The sequence below is a fragment of the Pavona decussata genome, unplaced genomic scaffold (assembly GCF_977016875.1).
Source record: "Pavona decussata unplaced genomic scaffold, jaPavDecu1.1 SCAFFOLD_85, whole genome shotgun sequence".
NCBI lineage: Eukaryota > Metazoa > Cnidaria > Anthozoa > Scleractinia > Agariciidae > Pavona > Pavona decussata.
Window position 1 is genome coordinate 263762 of NW_028145503.1, and position 16239 is coordinate 280000.

General features: G+C 37.9%; 2 long non-coding RNA genes across 14 annotated transcripts in view; both read right to left on the minus strand.

The window, feature by feature from the left end:
* The window catches only part of LOC146475118 (uncharacterized), a 79528-nt gene that overhangs the window by 52541 nt on the left and 10748 nt on the right, over positions 1 to 16239 (minus strand). For 2 of the 13 annotated variants that reach the window (XR_014865947.1, XR_014865964.1), the window contains exon 1: positions 12587 to 13024. The exons of 3 other annotated variants lie outside the window; for them this stretch is intronic. This is a non-coding gene — a long non-coding RNA (uncharacterized LOC146475118). Of the gene's footprint in view, positions 1 to 2888; positions 3252 to 8102; positions 8158 to 8276; positions 8461 to 11540; positions 11893 to 12395; positions 12451 to 12586; positions 13025 to 16239 lie in introns of those variants that run through there. 8 more of the 13 variants (XR_014865946.1, XR_014865963.1, XR_014865956.1 and 5 more) reach the window with 7 other exon arrangements.
* The window catches only part of LOC146475119 (uncharacterized), a 91055-nt gene that overhangs the window by 47378 nt on the left and 27438 nt on the right, over positions 1 to 16239 (minus strand). The gene's annotated exons all lie outside the window — the stretch shown is intronic.

Consider the following 16239-nt stretch of genomic DNA (forward strand, 5'->3'; position numbering starts at 1 on the left):
GGTTTGGCTTCCCATTGTCGAAGAACAATAATAATTGTCAGTGATGTGAACTTTGCCACCAAATCATAGAGCACAGCTGGTGTAAAGCAAAACCAAGGCAAACATGAAATTGCTTTGGACACTCAATTGAAAACTGCTGAAAAAATATTGCCTGTATTCATATGTCACTTGTCACTAGGACCAAAGAGCACAACCTGTAGGTGCATCAAGGCAAAAACAAACTCTGAACCCTCCACAATCCATACATGTATATAGTAATCCCAGAAGTTAAACTGTCTTGTTTATTATTACTAGATACACCATGGTACATGTACATGAACAAGGCAAATGGAAGTTGAAGTGAAAAGGCAGGTGAAAAAGAGCACCACAAGCAGATAAGTCAATGCTGTATAATGTAATGTTAAAGGGACACAGTCACCTTTGTGACCACGCTGACCTGGACACTAGTTTTGTCAGTTTGAAAAGCGTCTACCTCAACCGCCTGCGTCGACTAAAATAACAAGAGAAATTAATCAAAAACATTGGAGAGCAAATCACCATGATATACATGTGTATTTGGAAAATCGCATTTTCTCAACCTGACGAAAGATTCGTGCGGAGAAAATCCTCGTAAATGATTCGAACTTCGCGTCATGACTGCATGGTTTGGGGCTCTGACGAAGACAAGCTTCGGTACACAGTCGATTATCTCGTCGACAAGGACAACCTGTAGTAGAGCCTTGTTTTCTACGGGTCAAGCAAGCGTTCTTGCAATGACATGGGTTTGGTTCCTAAATTTAGATATTCAGGAGAAGCTGTCGAAACGAAATTATAAAAGCAAAATATATGATTGAAAGCAGAAATAAAGCTTACCAGTCGTTTCACTACAAAGTAGTTTTGTTACACTGCAGTTCAGTTGATTCGCTACGTTTTAAAATTGACACTTTCTGTAATATTTGAACTCAACTTGCTTCTCATGCAAAAACGTAGAAACAGCTAAGATAATTTTTCACACGACTGGATACCGAAATAACAATTAAATGATTCTTTGACTTTAGAGGTATTCGTTGACTTTTTGCTTTCCCTGGACAAGTCCATCAGTAAATTATTCCATGGTATCAAAGATATGAGTGTTCTAATAATTATGACATTAGGTCTATAATCGCTATAACAATTTTGACTGGCAAATACTTTGACTCGACAAGATTTGACTGTTTAGATTTTTCAAAGGATGCGTTTCTCAGCGCGAGGGCGTGCAATGAAGTGTGATATGCAAATCAGTTAATAAATGGTATCTAATGCGCATGTGCACCAGGTGACTGTGTCCCTGATCTGTGTCCCTTTAATACATGTAATTAGGATAGTTCCTAAAAGGTGATTACATTTGGTAGTTTCACATCTGATCTAAGATATCAGAGACTGATCACGAAGTAATTCTAATTTATTGGTCACGACCAGCACACATTTGTGCTGGACAAATTCCATGCTTTTGATAAAATTATATTATTTTAGAATCTACAGCTGCTGAGAGAAAATTCAAATTCAAATTTGCCATCAAACCAAATGAAGAATTGTTTATCTTTGTTACCCATAAACCTGTTAGTATACCAGAGTTTTCCAGGCTTTCTCAACATTGCATTAAAGCCTGGAAATCCTGGTTCTTGCACGGTCGAGTCTGGTTAAACTCTGGTAACCCTGGTTATTTCTAAAACCTGGGTTAACCAAGTTTTTGCAGGACCAGGGTTACCAGACTTACCTAGAAAACTAGGGTTAACCAGGCTTTTTTCACATAGGGTTCAAGCCTGGTAAGACTGGTTCTTGAAAACTCTAGAGCTTTGTTAAACCCTGGTAACCCTGGTTATTTACGGAACCCGGGTTGCCGAACTTACCAGGGTTACCAGGGTTAGCCCGGTTGACCAAGACGTCTGGGAGCCTGGTTATACAATGGTAACCCTGGTTATTTGCAAGACCAGGGTTACTAGACTTACCTGGAATACCAGGGTTAACCAGACTTTTTGCACATAGGGTTCAAGCCTGGTAAGTCTGGTTCACGAACCAGGATACCCTGGTTTTTTTACCAGGCTTGAACCAGGGTATAACCCTGGTTTTACCAGGCTTTTGTTGCCAGGGTAGAAGAGAGACACTCTTTAGCTTAGTTTTCCTGTCCCCACTTACCCATGGCAGCTGTAATTTCTCCAAATGGAAGTAGTACATGAAACTGCCCGGATGTGACCCAACACGTTTCTTTAAATTCGCGATTTTCATTGTGTATGAGATGGATTAAGTCTTAAATAACAAAAACCTATCTTCCTAAAAAATGTTAAGGTATCTCTGACTCCATCCAAGTTAAAGTCGGCCTTGTCAATGATGAGGCTCTAATGTCACTGTAGCTACTCCGCCAACAAGCCGCAGTCGTTGTTCAATTATTAATGATTTCGTGTAAATTAATACAGATCGTCCTGCATATATGGAAATATATTAATCAAAATTTCTTATCAATGGGGCTTCGCGCGGGTGCCTTCGGCGCGCGCGCAGCTCCGCTAATATATTAACAATCGTGTGACAGAACTGTTTTAAATATCAAACGTTCGTGTTCAGCAGACCGAAAGGGGTCATTTTTTGTTTTTTATTTCATCACTTCTTTTAAAGTCTTTAAGATTTCAAGGTAACTTCCAACACCATTTGTTAGGAATCTGGATTATTCTGACTGGCTCAACTGCAATTATTGCAAAGTAAATGAATACTTTCTGTGTACAAGAGTTAGAACAGGGGTTCATCCATTCGCAGTCAGTAGGGTTCAAGCAAGAAATTTAAAATGTTTAGACCTCTTGTAGCCTTCCTTCTTTTGTCACCAATAAGGGTTGCATTAGTTACTTTATGTAAAAACGGCTTTCAGTAAATATGAATCATTTCCAAGCATTAATAATTTTTATTTTTACGCATGTAGACAATGTAATGACAGAGATCCACATATAATACTTGTATGAATCAGTCCGGTCAGCTTGTTTGCTAGATACGCTTGTTTACATAACATCACGATTTACACAAGAAAAATTTCGATGAGATTTACTGACTTATTTTCGGGAAGATTTAACGGATTATAAACTCTTGTAGGACAGCCATAATTTTACGTTATCCAAGTATTGTTTCAGTGCTAGTGCCATCTGTCTGAAAAGTGAAAGATTGATTTCTCCACTTATCAGGCACCTTCTCCAGCATCACAAATGCAACTGGCAAATTTTCCTGGATGTTTGAAGGCATTGGTAGTGGGCCTGACAAAAACAAAAAAATGGAGAGAGGTCGTGAGTGTGTTGCATTGGATTTTTCAATTTCAATGTCATAGTGTGCTACCTGAGGTTCTAAGACAACTAATTATTGTCCTGAGCGGATTTCAATTGACTGTCGAAAGTAATTTCGCAATTGCTTTGGTTTTTCTTTACTTCGCTCTGTAATTGGCCAGCAAAACACGTGCCACCCTCTCAACAAAATCAATAGCCCCTAGCTCGCACGCGTTTTCCCACGTTCTGGCGTCGGATGTGAGGGTATATCTTTAGCTTGGTAAATGAATGGGAATGGGAATGAATTGGGAATGATGACACGTGCATACTTGGAAACTGAAAAGAAATCCGAGTTCTCCTATCATTCCGATTACTAGTTCGGATGCTCTACCACCGAGCTACAGGAGACTCGTTGGAGCTAAGGACATTAAACTAGGTTCATGGGACAGGCATCCTGCATACTGCTAGGATTTGAATGTCGAACGTGTGGTATGTGAAATAAATGTGATGGTATATTTCCAGCCTGGAGAGTGAATGGGAATGATTTATTATTCTAGAAAGTGAGACAGGCATACTCGGAAGAAAGAAATCCAAGTGTTCCTATCAGTCAAACCTAAGACCTCCCGATTACTAGTTCGGATGTCATAGAATTGTAAACCGCCAGTAGACTTGATATGTGCGGTACATAAGAAATTATGAGTGACACCAGAGCAAACAACCTTCTACAACAATTGCAATTTATTATAAGAGAAGACACTTTTTACAATATTAGTAACCCATAATTAGCAAGGGCTATTCGAGGTAGCCGGGGTAGCATGGATAGTTGTTTACATGCTCAAAAGGAAAAGAAAATTAACAACACAAAATGGATTTATTAAACAGATAGAAAAAGGAAATAGGAAACTAAGATCAACGTACTTGACATGTCACGTGATCGTTTTTGTGAAAAAAAGCAAAGATTTCACAGGTAGGCGACGGTTTTAAGAGAAAAAATTAAACAAAAACGCGTTTCTAATAAAGATCTAAATCACTTAAATATCTAAGTAAATAACTTCACGTTTGGAATGATCGTCCGTTGTGCTCCAAAAAAAAATTATCAGGACAAAGGTAGGAAACTCAGTAGTTGAGTTATCTATATAAAAAAAATTCGCCGCCGTATCGCCAATTTTTTTGGTCACGTGATGTGTTACGTGATCCAAATTATACTTTAAGGCAAAATAAAACATCGAGTTTTATATTCAAGGAAAATTTCATTTTGTTCTAGGCAGACAAACCGAAAATATAGAGGATCATTCATGATTTCTGAACACCCTTCAAACTCAGGCCTTAAACTGCTTGAGGTCGGCAAGAACTCCCAAGCATGTCTATTTTGAGAACTAACTCTAATTAAAAGACCTAAACAAACAGACGACAACCTACAAAACGTTTAGGTAGGATAACCTAGACTTTGAATTGAGTGCACCCAAGGATTCATTTTGGTAAATATCTGTTCTGAAGCGGCCTTAATTTCCTCAGAAATTGGGATTTAGCCGTAAAGAAATGAAATCCACTGTTTTGTTCGGCAAAACGTTTGCTCGTATCGATGGCAACCTAGTTTCTTTAGTTTTCGAAGGGGCAAGTAGGGGCAAATGTGTAGTTAAAAATGCCAAAAAGGGTTAGCCTGGACTAACAAACGTTATCAGATCACTGAATCTTGTGTTCAGGTGCGTAAAACTTACAAGTCTCCGTAAGCGGAAACAAAACAAATCATGTCCTATGTCTTGATTTTTTCTCACGTCGGCCGTTGCTATAAGATATTTGATAAACGGAAAAGTCGCCGCTTTTGCTTGTAGCATTTCCACAACGACTTACTGTATTAGCGTAATTTGCAAAGCGTTTAACGGAGTGTACTTTTTTAAACGGTTCCGTTTTAACGTTTTCTTTCAAGCGATACTTGTTTTTTTTACTTCTAGCATTAACGTTTTGGAGCGTTCATTCAACAGCGAATTTTCACTTGAATTTTCGATAAAAAATCATGAAACTTCGCTATTCTCAACAATATTTCACTCGAATAGATGTATTCGCCGGCTTTTTGAAGAGTGGCAAGAATTTTCGTTTTCACTGAGACAATACATGCGGTTGCGTTGGTTCCCCGTCAATTCGTTAGCCCTTTGTGCTGATAATTTTGCCCGCCACTTCGGCCCAACTTACAGCTTTGCTTGATGAGGTCGACTTCAGTCCCTATTTTTTTTTCCCATAATAATTAATTAAAGATTACAAAATCGACGTACAACAAAAACCGCAGATATCCAAAAAAATTGTGATTACTCTGGAACACGAGACGAGTACGTGCAAAACTGTAAGAAAATTTTCACAGAAGGTGACCGGAAGAAAAAGTGGCTTGCAAAATGATTGGCTAATTTTTAGGCGTTAAGGGACGGTACTAACTTACAGGCGTTAAAGTCGTTATGCGGCGGTACTTGGTTGTGTGGCGAGAATTTTTTTCAAGCGCTGTTTTCTCAAACTTTTAGTAACTTGGAGGAGACACTTTCAAGAGCTACAACTCAACAATGATTTGGCCGCTTTCAGTCAAATTTGGCCAGATGCTAGAAAAATATATAATCAACAAAAAACTGTCGATAAATTCGATAGTTCTAAAACTTCTTTCCTTGAAAGCCATTTCCGTGCGTTAACTCCGCATGGTTTCTTGCAGTTTTGAAAATGTTTTGTAACTTTTGAACGCAATTGAATTAAGGAAAACCTCGACACGTTTTTTAAACATGCTTCTGGGATCCTGACGAGGAGAAAGAAAAAAAAACTTACAAAATATCAAAGTCGCATTGAGTCGGAACTCTTGAACGACGATCTGGATCTGCAAGTTTGGACTTTTGCGGAAAACCTGGGAATTTATTTTCTTGGAAAAGCAATGAAAGCTTTCATTTGATATAGGGTTTTGGGTATCTGTGATGTAACTAAGAGGTGCTTCATCCGTTAAACTGAAGCCACCCCTGAAGGTACACACTAACCTTAAATTTTCAGGGTCGGAGCAAAGAAATCTCTATTCCAATTACACAAATATGTCTTAAAAAGACTGAGAGAAAGCGACCTGGAAACAAAGGAAAAATTTGACGTATTTTGCTTGAATTAATGTAAGTTCTCGCTCGGTTCCCCTGCATGTTTGGATCATAAGATCAACATGACGGTCACAAGCTATTACTTCACACCAGTAAAATAACTCAACCAAATAGGGAAATTCTATTTCCCAAGTCTTTTAAGAGAGAGACAACACTATAAAAAAATGTATGTTATAAGAACTTGTCGCAGTTTAATAAAACTTTAAGTTAATTTTAAAAATCGATACAAGAAACACCTATCACAGAAGGCCTGAAGTGTCAAGATAATTTGTTTGTAAGTCATTCGTCTAGGCGTGTGGAAAGCAAAGGAGTGAGAGGTTGACGTGACTTACATCGGATGATTTTCATCGACCAATCACATTGGAGAACCAATTTACCAGATGTTTTTTTCCGAAGACAAACATCCGGACACGAGAATAGATAGTGACTGAAAAGATGCCTGTACATGTTTTGCGGCCATGCTGACTTAATAAATGTTTCTCAGAGGGTGTCACCTATTTTCAGTGTCCCTTTGAAAAGTTTAAAATAAGCAAAGACTTCAGTTACTTTATTTTATTTTAAGAATTAGTTAACGAATCAATAATTAGCTATGAATAGCTTTTGCAATACTTTATTTGTTATAGTCATGCAAATAAAGCTTGTTGTTGTTGTTGTTCTTTGAACAGCCAAAAAACATATTTGTACAGACGTAAACGTCAAAATAATGTCTTAATTTTGTTACCAATAACCCTATTAGTGCACAGAAACTAGTATCATTCATCCTTGTGTGCTGATGGATAGGATGGAAATTGGTTGCAACTTGCAAAAATCAACTAGTGCCCTCAAGTCCCTCTTATGTATCTTGGAAAAATAGTTTAAACCTTTTTTAAAGTTTATTCTTGTGCAGAGAATTTATTACATTTTTTCGGCCCTCGCTGCTCCAAGTGGAATTTCGTGTTTCAGTTTCGACAAACCAGATACAGCAAAATCTACGGATTAGCGCCTTTTTAAGGCCCGTTTAGTTACCGGAAATGGCTTTAATTTGTCAGTTGCTCTTTAACAGAACAAGAGGTCAAATGCAAACTAAAACAAAAAAAGCGTCGGTAAGCCACATGCAGAAAAAATCGACAGTCTTAAATATGAACTCATCATTTGAAATAAGCTAATAGATGGGACAAGGCTCCATTCAGTGTATCCACCTTTTAGGACGCAAGCGTATTCTAAATATCGATGATTTCAGAATTATTGGCTTTCAACTAACGATATTTTGGTCCGTTTAATTTTGGAATACAACTTAGTTATTGCCCTGGCATGGCTGGCGAACACTTCTATTCCTATTTTTTCTCTTTATTCCCATTTATGTAATCAGGCGAGAGCATCAGTCAGGAATATTCAAGAGAAATATTTCTAATATATTTTCTTTTATTAAATGTTTGCTCAAGTCAATTTTCAGACCACACGCTAATCTGTTTAGATTCATTAGTTGACATTTCAGGTCGTAGAAATTTTTAGGAAACATAGACCGTTCTTCCTGAACTAATGAAGTTGCCGGTTTGTCGAGCATCCTGGAGTTTAAAATTGTTTTCTAAAACACTTTTTTCGTTCCTTGACGAAAAAAAACTACGTCAGTCCCATGCTACTTTCCTTTTAGGTAAAAAAACGCCGAGGCCATGAAGTCAAGTTTTTCTTCACTGTACAATCAAAATTCTCAAAGCGATTCGTTCCCGATAAGAAACTATAATAGTTCCTTTACCTTTGTCATCAGTTGATTCGGAATGCTCCTCCATCACTTGGAGTGGGGCCTTGTCCTGCGCAAAAGAAATATTGAAAATGTTATGAGAGGTAAATACTTGTAACGAGAAAAGAAGATGAACAGAGGAGACTTTTTGAATAGTTAAATGTGTTTACATTAACAAACAATATGTACCTCGCCTGTCATAGACATTGTAGCACAACACGCGACTCTGGAGAAAACGTCAGTGTTGCTTGACTGTTTCAAGCTGAACAATTACTTTAAAAGAAGCAAGAAAATTTATTTAGAAGTTTGTGTACAGCATTGTGATCAAATTTCGTGTTATTTGTCATGTCATGAGACTCACTGTGTCACAATTTTCTTGTATGTGATGCTGTGATCAGTACGTCTATTTCACATGCCCAGAACATGATCACGGTTTCTTTTAGATCGAACCAAATTAACAGTGATTAGCATCAAATTTCTCTTTATAATATCAATGGTTTTGCAACCCCCGAGGTCATGAGAATTAAAGATTTTATCACCCAAGGCGATTTTCTTGATTTTTGAATAACTTCCCCCTAGTAAATTCACAAGAAAAGTATGGGGAGGAGATAGGAGAATTTGTTCTTTAATATTAGGGCTTCGATGGTTAAGCTCGCCCCGTTGCATGCCCAAACGTGTATTTTCATTCGAGCTTAATCGCACCATGAAATAAACACCAAAGCGCCAAGAAAGGTGTGATGAGAACGCAAGAAAATTTTGAAACCTTTTTAAAACGTGCGTTATTCTTTGGTGAAAAAAGTACAGCCTTCAAACTCCTACACCAAGTTTGACGAAGGTGGGTTCGGATAAACGCCCGCCGAAGGCGGTAGCCCCTAGGGAGGATCCAGGGGCATGCTCCCCCGGAAAATGTTTAATTTTAGGGCCTCTGAAATGCGATTTCTAGCGTTTCTAGGGGCAATTTGAAGTGGTTTAATTGCTCTAAAGTCACCTCCATTTTTGTGCCAACTACAGTAGTTTAAAGGATGGATTTTCTCAACACTGACAGTAATCGAGACGGATAAACATTTTAAATTCATTCAAATTTAAAATTCATGATTCCTTAAAAATGGGATCAGCCAGCAACATTCTCCGGGGTTGTTGGACTGCAAATTTCTGGACAACAGCATCATAATCCATGGGTTACTTGTGGTGAATATTCATGAGCGCCAAGCCAGACAATCTTTTCTGTCGTCTTGCTGAGAATTTAAAAGTGTTGACGGGCCTGCACGACTCCTGCAGTTCGCAAAAAGATTGGTCTTAAAGCCTTTATAGTTTATCTTTAATCTTGATCATGTAGGGAAAAACTCAAATATACTGAGTGGAGATTTTCTTTTCTTTCTTGCTTTGTCCTCTTCGACATATTAAGTCGTGAGTTGACGTTGAGGAACGTTTAACTTAAAATGCTCCCGGCGCAATCTTTGACTCACTGAGAGAACGATCCACAACTCTGATTTCCAAAGAACGGCGTGGCTCTACGCAATGCCGGAATTGGAATGATTGGCAGATTTGGCATAAACTGTCAGTTTTGGCGGGACGTGTAAGCGTTAATAAGCAGTAATTTTATAGCTCAAGGGGACGTACTAGAGGCCATTTTCAACTAGGCACAAATTTGTCTTGTTTTTATTTCTGTTTTCGCGTACAACGACACAAAGAAATATAATTTTCAAAAGATATATTTATTAGCTGAGTTGGTTCACTTTTTTTAACTACGCGATTTTTATACGTCTTTTTACGTTCAGTTTAGGGGATTCGACCGAACCACCCGAAACAACCCTAGATCCGCCCAAGTTGTTTATCACCTCACGAACCTTTCAGTGTCTATTTCACGTTGATCTAGATCTTCTGGCTTAGGATAAAAATAAAATTTGAATATAATAATGTTTTAAAGTAGTCGAGAAGTCTGACATTTCAACTGATTTACTTTAAATTGTTATCACGTTATAATTTTGCAACAGAACAAATACAATGAAAAGTTCATGATCCGTTCTCGGTTCCAAGTATTTATCACCGCTTATCTAGATAAGACGCCATTTGAACATTGTTCATGTTGCTAACAGCGAGTGAACTTGATTCAGCACTAGAAAACATTGCCAATTCATGTTGAATGGAGTGTTGCGTCGCAAATGTTCCCTGACCTCAAATGATCACCAATGTTGTGTATCACTCAACACATTGTAAAACTTGCCAAAATATAGTTTTGGACTGGGGATATGAATATTCGTCGTCCGGCATGAGTCAACAGACATCCTGCACGTAATTTCGGGTGTCGAGGAGAAAAATGGCAGAATAAAGATCGCCTCCAGCTTTCCTGTAAAAGAACTCTGCTTTGTTATCAATGAATTGAGTAATAAAACAATTATCCTGCTCAATGTTGCGGAATTCCCCCTGTTTTTGCTCAACTCGGTCTACAGCCTCGTCGGCTAATTATCAGGTGAATTACCGCGTGATTTGGCAGTATAATTATTAATTAGTCGCTTGACCAAATTTGCATTGTACAGGTGATGGAGTATGATTTTCCAAATACTTGACGCCATTCCTATGATAAGAAGAAACTTCGTGTGTTTTTGAAATATATTCCAGAGTAGGTTTTGGAATTCAGATAGTATCCACATTGAACTGAAAAAAGCTTCGCCAAAACGTTCATACATTGTAAGTTTTAGAACACATCCACTATGTGTTGTCCAGCAATTATTAGATATGCTAATGAATGCTTTGACTTTGTTGGAAAACCAATTGTTACGTAACTGAAGGTTTTTGCTTCCACAGCGCGCTCATTTATTGGCTAGTTCATGGTCACATGTACAGTTGCACTAGGGCGGAGATTTCAATCATTTACACTGAACATCCGAGATCAGTGCCAATGATACGGCCTTTCCCCGTGAAAGCGGTACGCCTTGTGCGATTGTTAAGTAACTGATAGGATTTTCCCTCTACAGCGCTCGCATTCATCGGCTAGTTCATGGTCACGTGTACAATAGCTCGAGGGTAGAGAGTTTAACCATTTACAATGAACATCTCGATGGAATAAAACACTGCCAATTTTAAAATTTAGTTATGGTGCAGCTCATTGAATTAAAATGTTTCTAGACCAAATACAGGAAGAAAACTCTTATTCACCTCCTAAGTAATGATTATAAACAAAAGTTTGCTCACTGCTTGGAATAAAGTTTCCAAATTGTAAACAACGTAAATCGACTTTCGGTTGCCGTCCGTCATGGCCTTCACCGCATGGCCTACCCCACGTTTTGTCCACACCCGTTCGAACAGGTCTTCATCCATTCGCCGTCAGTAAGGTTCAAGCAAGAAAATAAAAACGTTAAGTTTTCTTGCGGTCTTCTTCCTTTTATCACAAGTAAGGCTTATATCAGTAACTGTTATGTAAAAATTAACTTTCAGTAAATTTGAACCACTACAAAGCATTAACCACTTTTATTTTTACGTATGCAGACAATGTAACGACAGAGTTCCACATAAAATGCTTGTACGATTATCTGATCAGCTTGTTTCCTAGTTTACGTAACAACACGATTTAAACAAGAGTAATTTCGATGAGATTTTACTGACTTATTTTACTGGAAGATTTAACGGAATTTAAACTCTGATAGGACAGTCATAATTTTGCGTTATCCATGTAACATTTCTTTTGCTCCTGCTTCCCACGAGAATTGACTGAAGACTCCCGGCTTCCACTTATCGGGCACCTTTTCCAGCATCGAAAATGCAACAGGAAAATTTTCCTGGATGTTTGAAGGCATTGGCGGTGGGCCTGACGAAAGCAAAAAGATGGACAGTGATCATCAGTGTGCTGCATTGATTTTTTAATTTTAATGTCGTGATGTGCAGCTCTACTAATTATTGTCCTGTTAGCCTAATTAAACACGGCTATGGAATTCTTTACAGGATAATATTAGAAAGTCTGACAACAGAAAATTATTCAAAAAACAAATACATCAAATACTAGTCAACATTTTAAAAAAAAGAAAATGCTTACCTTACACCTTCTTCAATTCTTGAAATAATGAAAAGCTTTTAAATTTGTAAAAATCCTTTAATTTCTATCAGCTAGAGAATCCTTTTTGCGTCACTGGCTTGTTTACTACTTATTTAACTTTTATTTTAACTTTTGTATTTAGTTTAGTATAGACATACCTACCCGCCTCGACTAGCCGCAGCTATTTGCGGTTAGGTATATAACCAGCTTGTAACTTTCTGTTTTAATAAAGTGTTGTTGTTGTCGTTGTTGATAAGAAACTATAATATTTCCTTTACCTTTGTCATCAGTTGATTCAGAATGCTCCTCCATCGCTTGGAGTGGGGACTTGTCCTGCGCAAAAGAATCATTGTAAAATGTTATCAGAGGTAAATATCTTGTAACGAGTAAAAACGATAAAAGTTGTCTCTTTAAACAGAAGAGACTTTTTGAACAGTTGAATGTATTTATTTTCACAAACAATATGTACCTCGCCTGTCATAGACATTGTAGCACAACACGCGACTCTGGAGAAAACGTCAGTGTTGGTTGACTGTTTCCAGCTTAACAATTACTTTAAAAGAAGCAAGAAAATTTATTTAGAAGCCTGTGTACAGCAGTAGGATCAAATTTCGTGTTATTTGTCATGTCATGAGACTCACTGTGTCACAATTTTCTTGCTTGTGATGTTGTGATCAGTACGTCTATTTCACATGCCCAGAACATGATCACAGTTTCTTTTAGATCGAACCAAATTAACAGTGATCAGCATCAAATTTCTCTTTATAATATCAATGGTTTTGCAACCCCTGAGGTCATGAGAATTAAGGATATTATCACCCAAGGCGATTTCCTTGATTTTTGAATAACTTCCCCCTAGTAAATTCACAAGAAAAGTATGGAGAGAAGATAGGAGAATTTTTTCTTTAATATTTTATTTAGCACTTCGAGGATTAAGCTCGCCTCGTTGCATGCCGAAACGTCTATTTTCAGTCGAGCTTAATCGCACCATGAAATAAACACCAAACCGCCAAGAAACGTGTGATAAGAACACAAGAAAATTTTGAAACCTTTTTGAGACGTGCTTTATTCTTTGGTGAAAAAAGAACAGCCTTTAGCCAAACAGCCAAACTCTAAGTTTGACGAAGGTTTAAATTTGGTGTTGTGTATCACATCACGAAACTTTCAGTGTCTTTTTCACGTTGATCTTCTGGCTTAGGACAAAAATAAAATTTGAATATAATAATTTTTTAAAATAGTCGTGAGGTCTGACATTTTAACTGATTTACTTTAAATTGTTATCACGTTATAATCTTGCAACAGAACAAATGCAATGAAAAGTTCATGATCCGTTCTCGGTTCCAAGTATTTATCACCGCTTATCTAGATAAGACGCCATGTGAACATTGTTCATGTTGCTGACAGCGAGTGAACTTGATTCGGCACTAGAAAACATTGCCATTTGATGTTGAATGGAGTGCTTCGTCGCAAATGTTCCCTGACCTCAAATGATCACCAAATATTGTGTGTCACTCAATACATTGTAACACTTGCCAAAATATGGTTATGGACTGGGGATATGAATATTCGTCGTCCGACACGAGTCAACAGATATCTTGCACGTTAAATTTTGAAACCTTTTTGAAACGTGCTTTATCCTTTGGTGAATTAAGAACAGCCTTCAAACTCCTACACCAAGTTTGACGAACGTTTAAATTTGGTGTTGTATATTACGTCACAAAACGTTCAGTGTAGTATTTCACGTTGATCTTCTGGCTCACGACAAAAATAAAACTTGAATATAATAATGTTTTAAAGTACGCGTGAGGTCTGACATTTCAACTGATTTACTTTAAATTGTTATCACGTTATAATTTTGCAACAGAACAAATACAATGAAAAGTACATTATCCGGCCTAGGTACCAAGTATTTATCATCGCCTATCTAGATGAGACGCCATGTGAACATTGTACATGTCGCTTTGAGCGAGTGAACTTGACTCAGCACCAGAAAACATTGCCAATTCATGTTGAATGGAGTGTTGGGTCGCAAATGCCCTAACCTCAAATGATCACCAAATATTGTGTGTCACTCAACACATTGCAACACTTGCCAAAATTTGGTTATGGACTGGGGATATGAATATTCGTCGTCCGACACGAGTCAACAGATATCTCGCACGTTATTTCGTGTGTCGGAGAGAAAAATGGCAGAATAAAGATCGCCTCCAGCTTTTCTGTAAAAGAACTCTGCTTTGTTATCAATGAATTGAGTAATAAAACAATTATCCTGCTAAATGTTGCGGAATTCCCCTTGTTTTTGCTCAAATTGATGAAGAAGAATAAGTTGCAAGAGAAAGTCCGCCTCGGTGGCTTAAGCTTGCGTTGAAGTCCATTTTTGAGCTTGCAGGCCGACTGCACTCTCTGCAACTCTAGGCAGGGTCACGTACCAAAGAGGACACAAGTCTGAAAATTTGTGAAATGTTTCGTAAGTCTAGTTCAATGGCATTTACTGATGTTACAGTCGAGCCAGGCCAAGCGTACGCCCCTAGATTCTATTCTAATAATGTACCCACCAGTCGTTTCAAAAAATTCATTCATTCATTCATTCATTCATTCATTCATTCATTCATTCATTCATTCATTCATTCATTCATTCATTCAATCAATCAATCAATCAATCAATCAATCAATCAATCAATCAATCATTCATTCATTCATTCATTTTTAATTTGCACGGATCGATGTTCTAAAAAAAAATCGATTCTTGTTGGATAAAAGGAATAGCCTGTAAAAGTCAAACTACAGTAGTACATTTGAAACAATTCGTTCGCTGGAACCGTTCTTGCATGTTGTCGCCATATATGAGACGTTCATATAATTCATTATGCAAATTTGGTCATTTCAAGAGCTCATAGTCAAGCGCTTGCAAATGGAACTAAAACTCACTGAAATCGCGCTCAATCGCTTCCAAAAACCACATAGGAGAAAGGACAACAGACAAGGGAGTTCAGGTAGGGATATTTTTATTGAAAATTCGATGGTATTTTTAAATTGGAATCGTTTTTTTCCCATACAAATCCTTATAATTCCGCCGTTACGCAATGCTCGCCGTGGCGCTCAAATTACAACACTCACGCAAAGATCACGGCCTATATCTCTCAAAGAGCTTGGGGTACCTGTGGTACTAGTGATCATTAGTGAGCTTACACAACAGGACCCACTTACACTGTACCCGGTTGAAAATGGCGAATTTTCTTTCTGGCAATGCGCGTTGACTGCTGCAAATCACGGGTAATGTGCTTTTTGTAAAATCCACTTTTATACAAATCAAGAATTTTTGCTCTGAATGTGTTTAGACGGATTTTCCGCGTTTTCTGGTTTTTCTGTTTCCTTGCCGCCATTTGAAAGCACGTTACATTCTGGGTGCGTTCGATTGGGAAATCCGGAGTTAGATTTTCAAAATCTAAATCCGGATTTCCCAATCGAATGCACCCTTTGTCTTCATTGTTCGTATAATCCAATGAGAAATACAATTTTGTTTTGAATTCTTGAAACGACTAGTGGTATTTTATAAATAATGACAGGCCTGCGCGACTCTCACGTAGGTGTTTTCCCCGTTTTTAGAGTTTTTCTCTCACGAGTATACCTAGCTCTTTGGTATGAAATTAGAGGAGGTTCCTTGTAAATTTATCTGAGCAATGGTTGTCATTCTATTAAATGCCAGTTTTCCATTAGTATTTGTTTAACGTTTGTAACTGATGGGTGGTATTGCGTAACAAAAGGCAAGATTCTCTTGTTTGTGTGAGGTTTTTGTTGAAGGGCCTGTTTTCTACTTTCAAAAATCACTTCTCCTCTGAGAGAGTTTTCTGCACTAGATTTTTTGGATAGCCCCTCTCGATAAGTCGTGATTCAAAATGTTTGATTTTTTCTTTAAAAGTTGCTTTTGTTGAGTTTGGCCGGAGAAGTCTGAGGGCCTCTCATTTGATGAAACCTCTTTTTACTCATGGTGGGTAGCCTGCGAACGCAGACGTATTTCCGGCTGTCCAGATTCTCTCCGCCGAAAAATAAGAGAGAATCTCGACAGCCGGAGATACGTCTGCGTTCGCAGGCTAGCGGTGGGTGACACGAGGAGAAATGTGT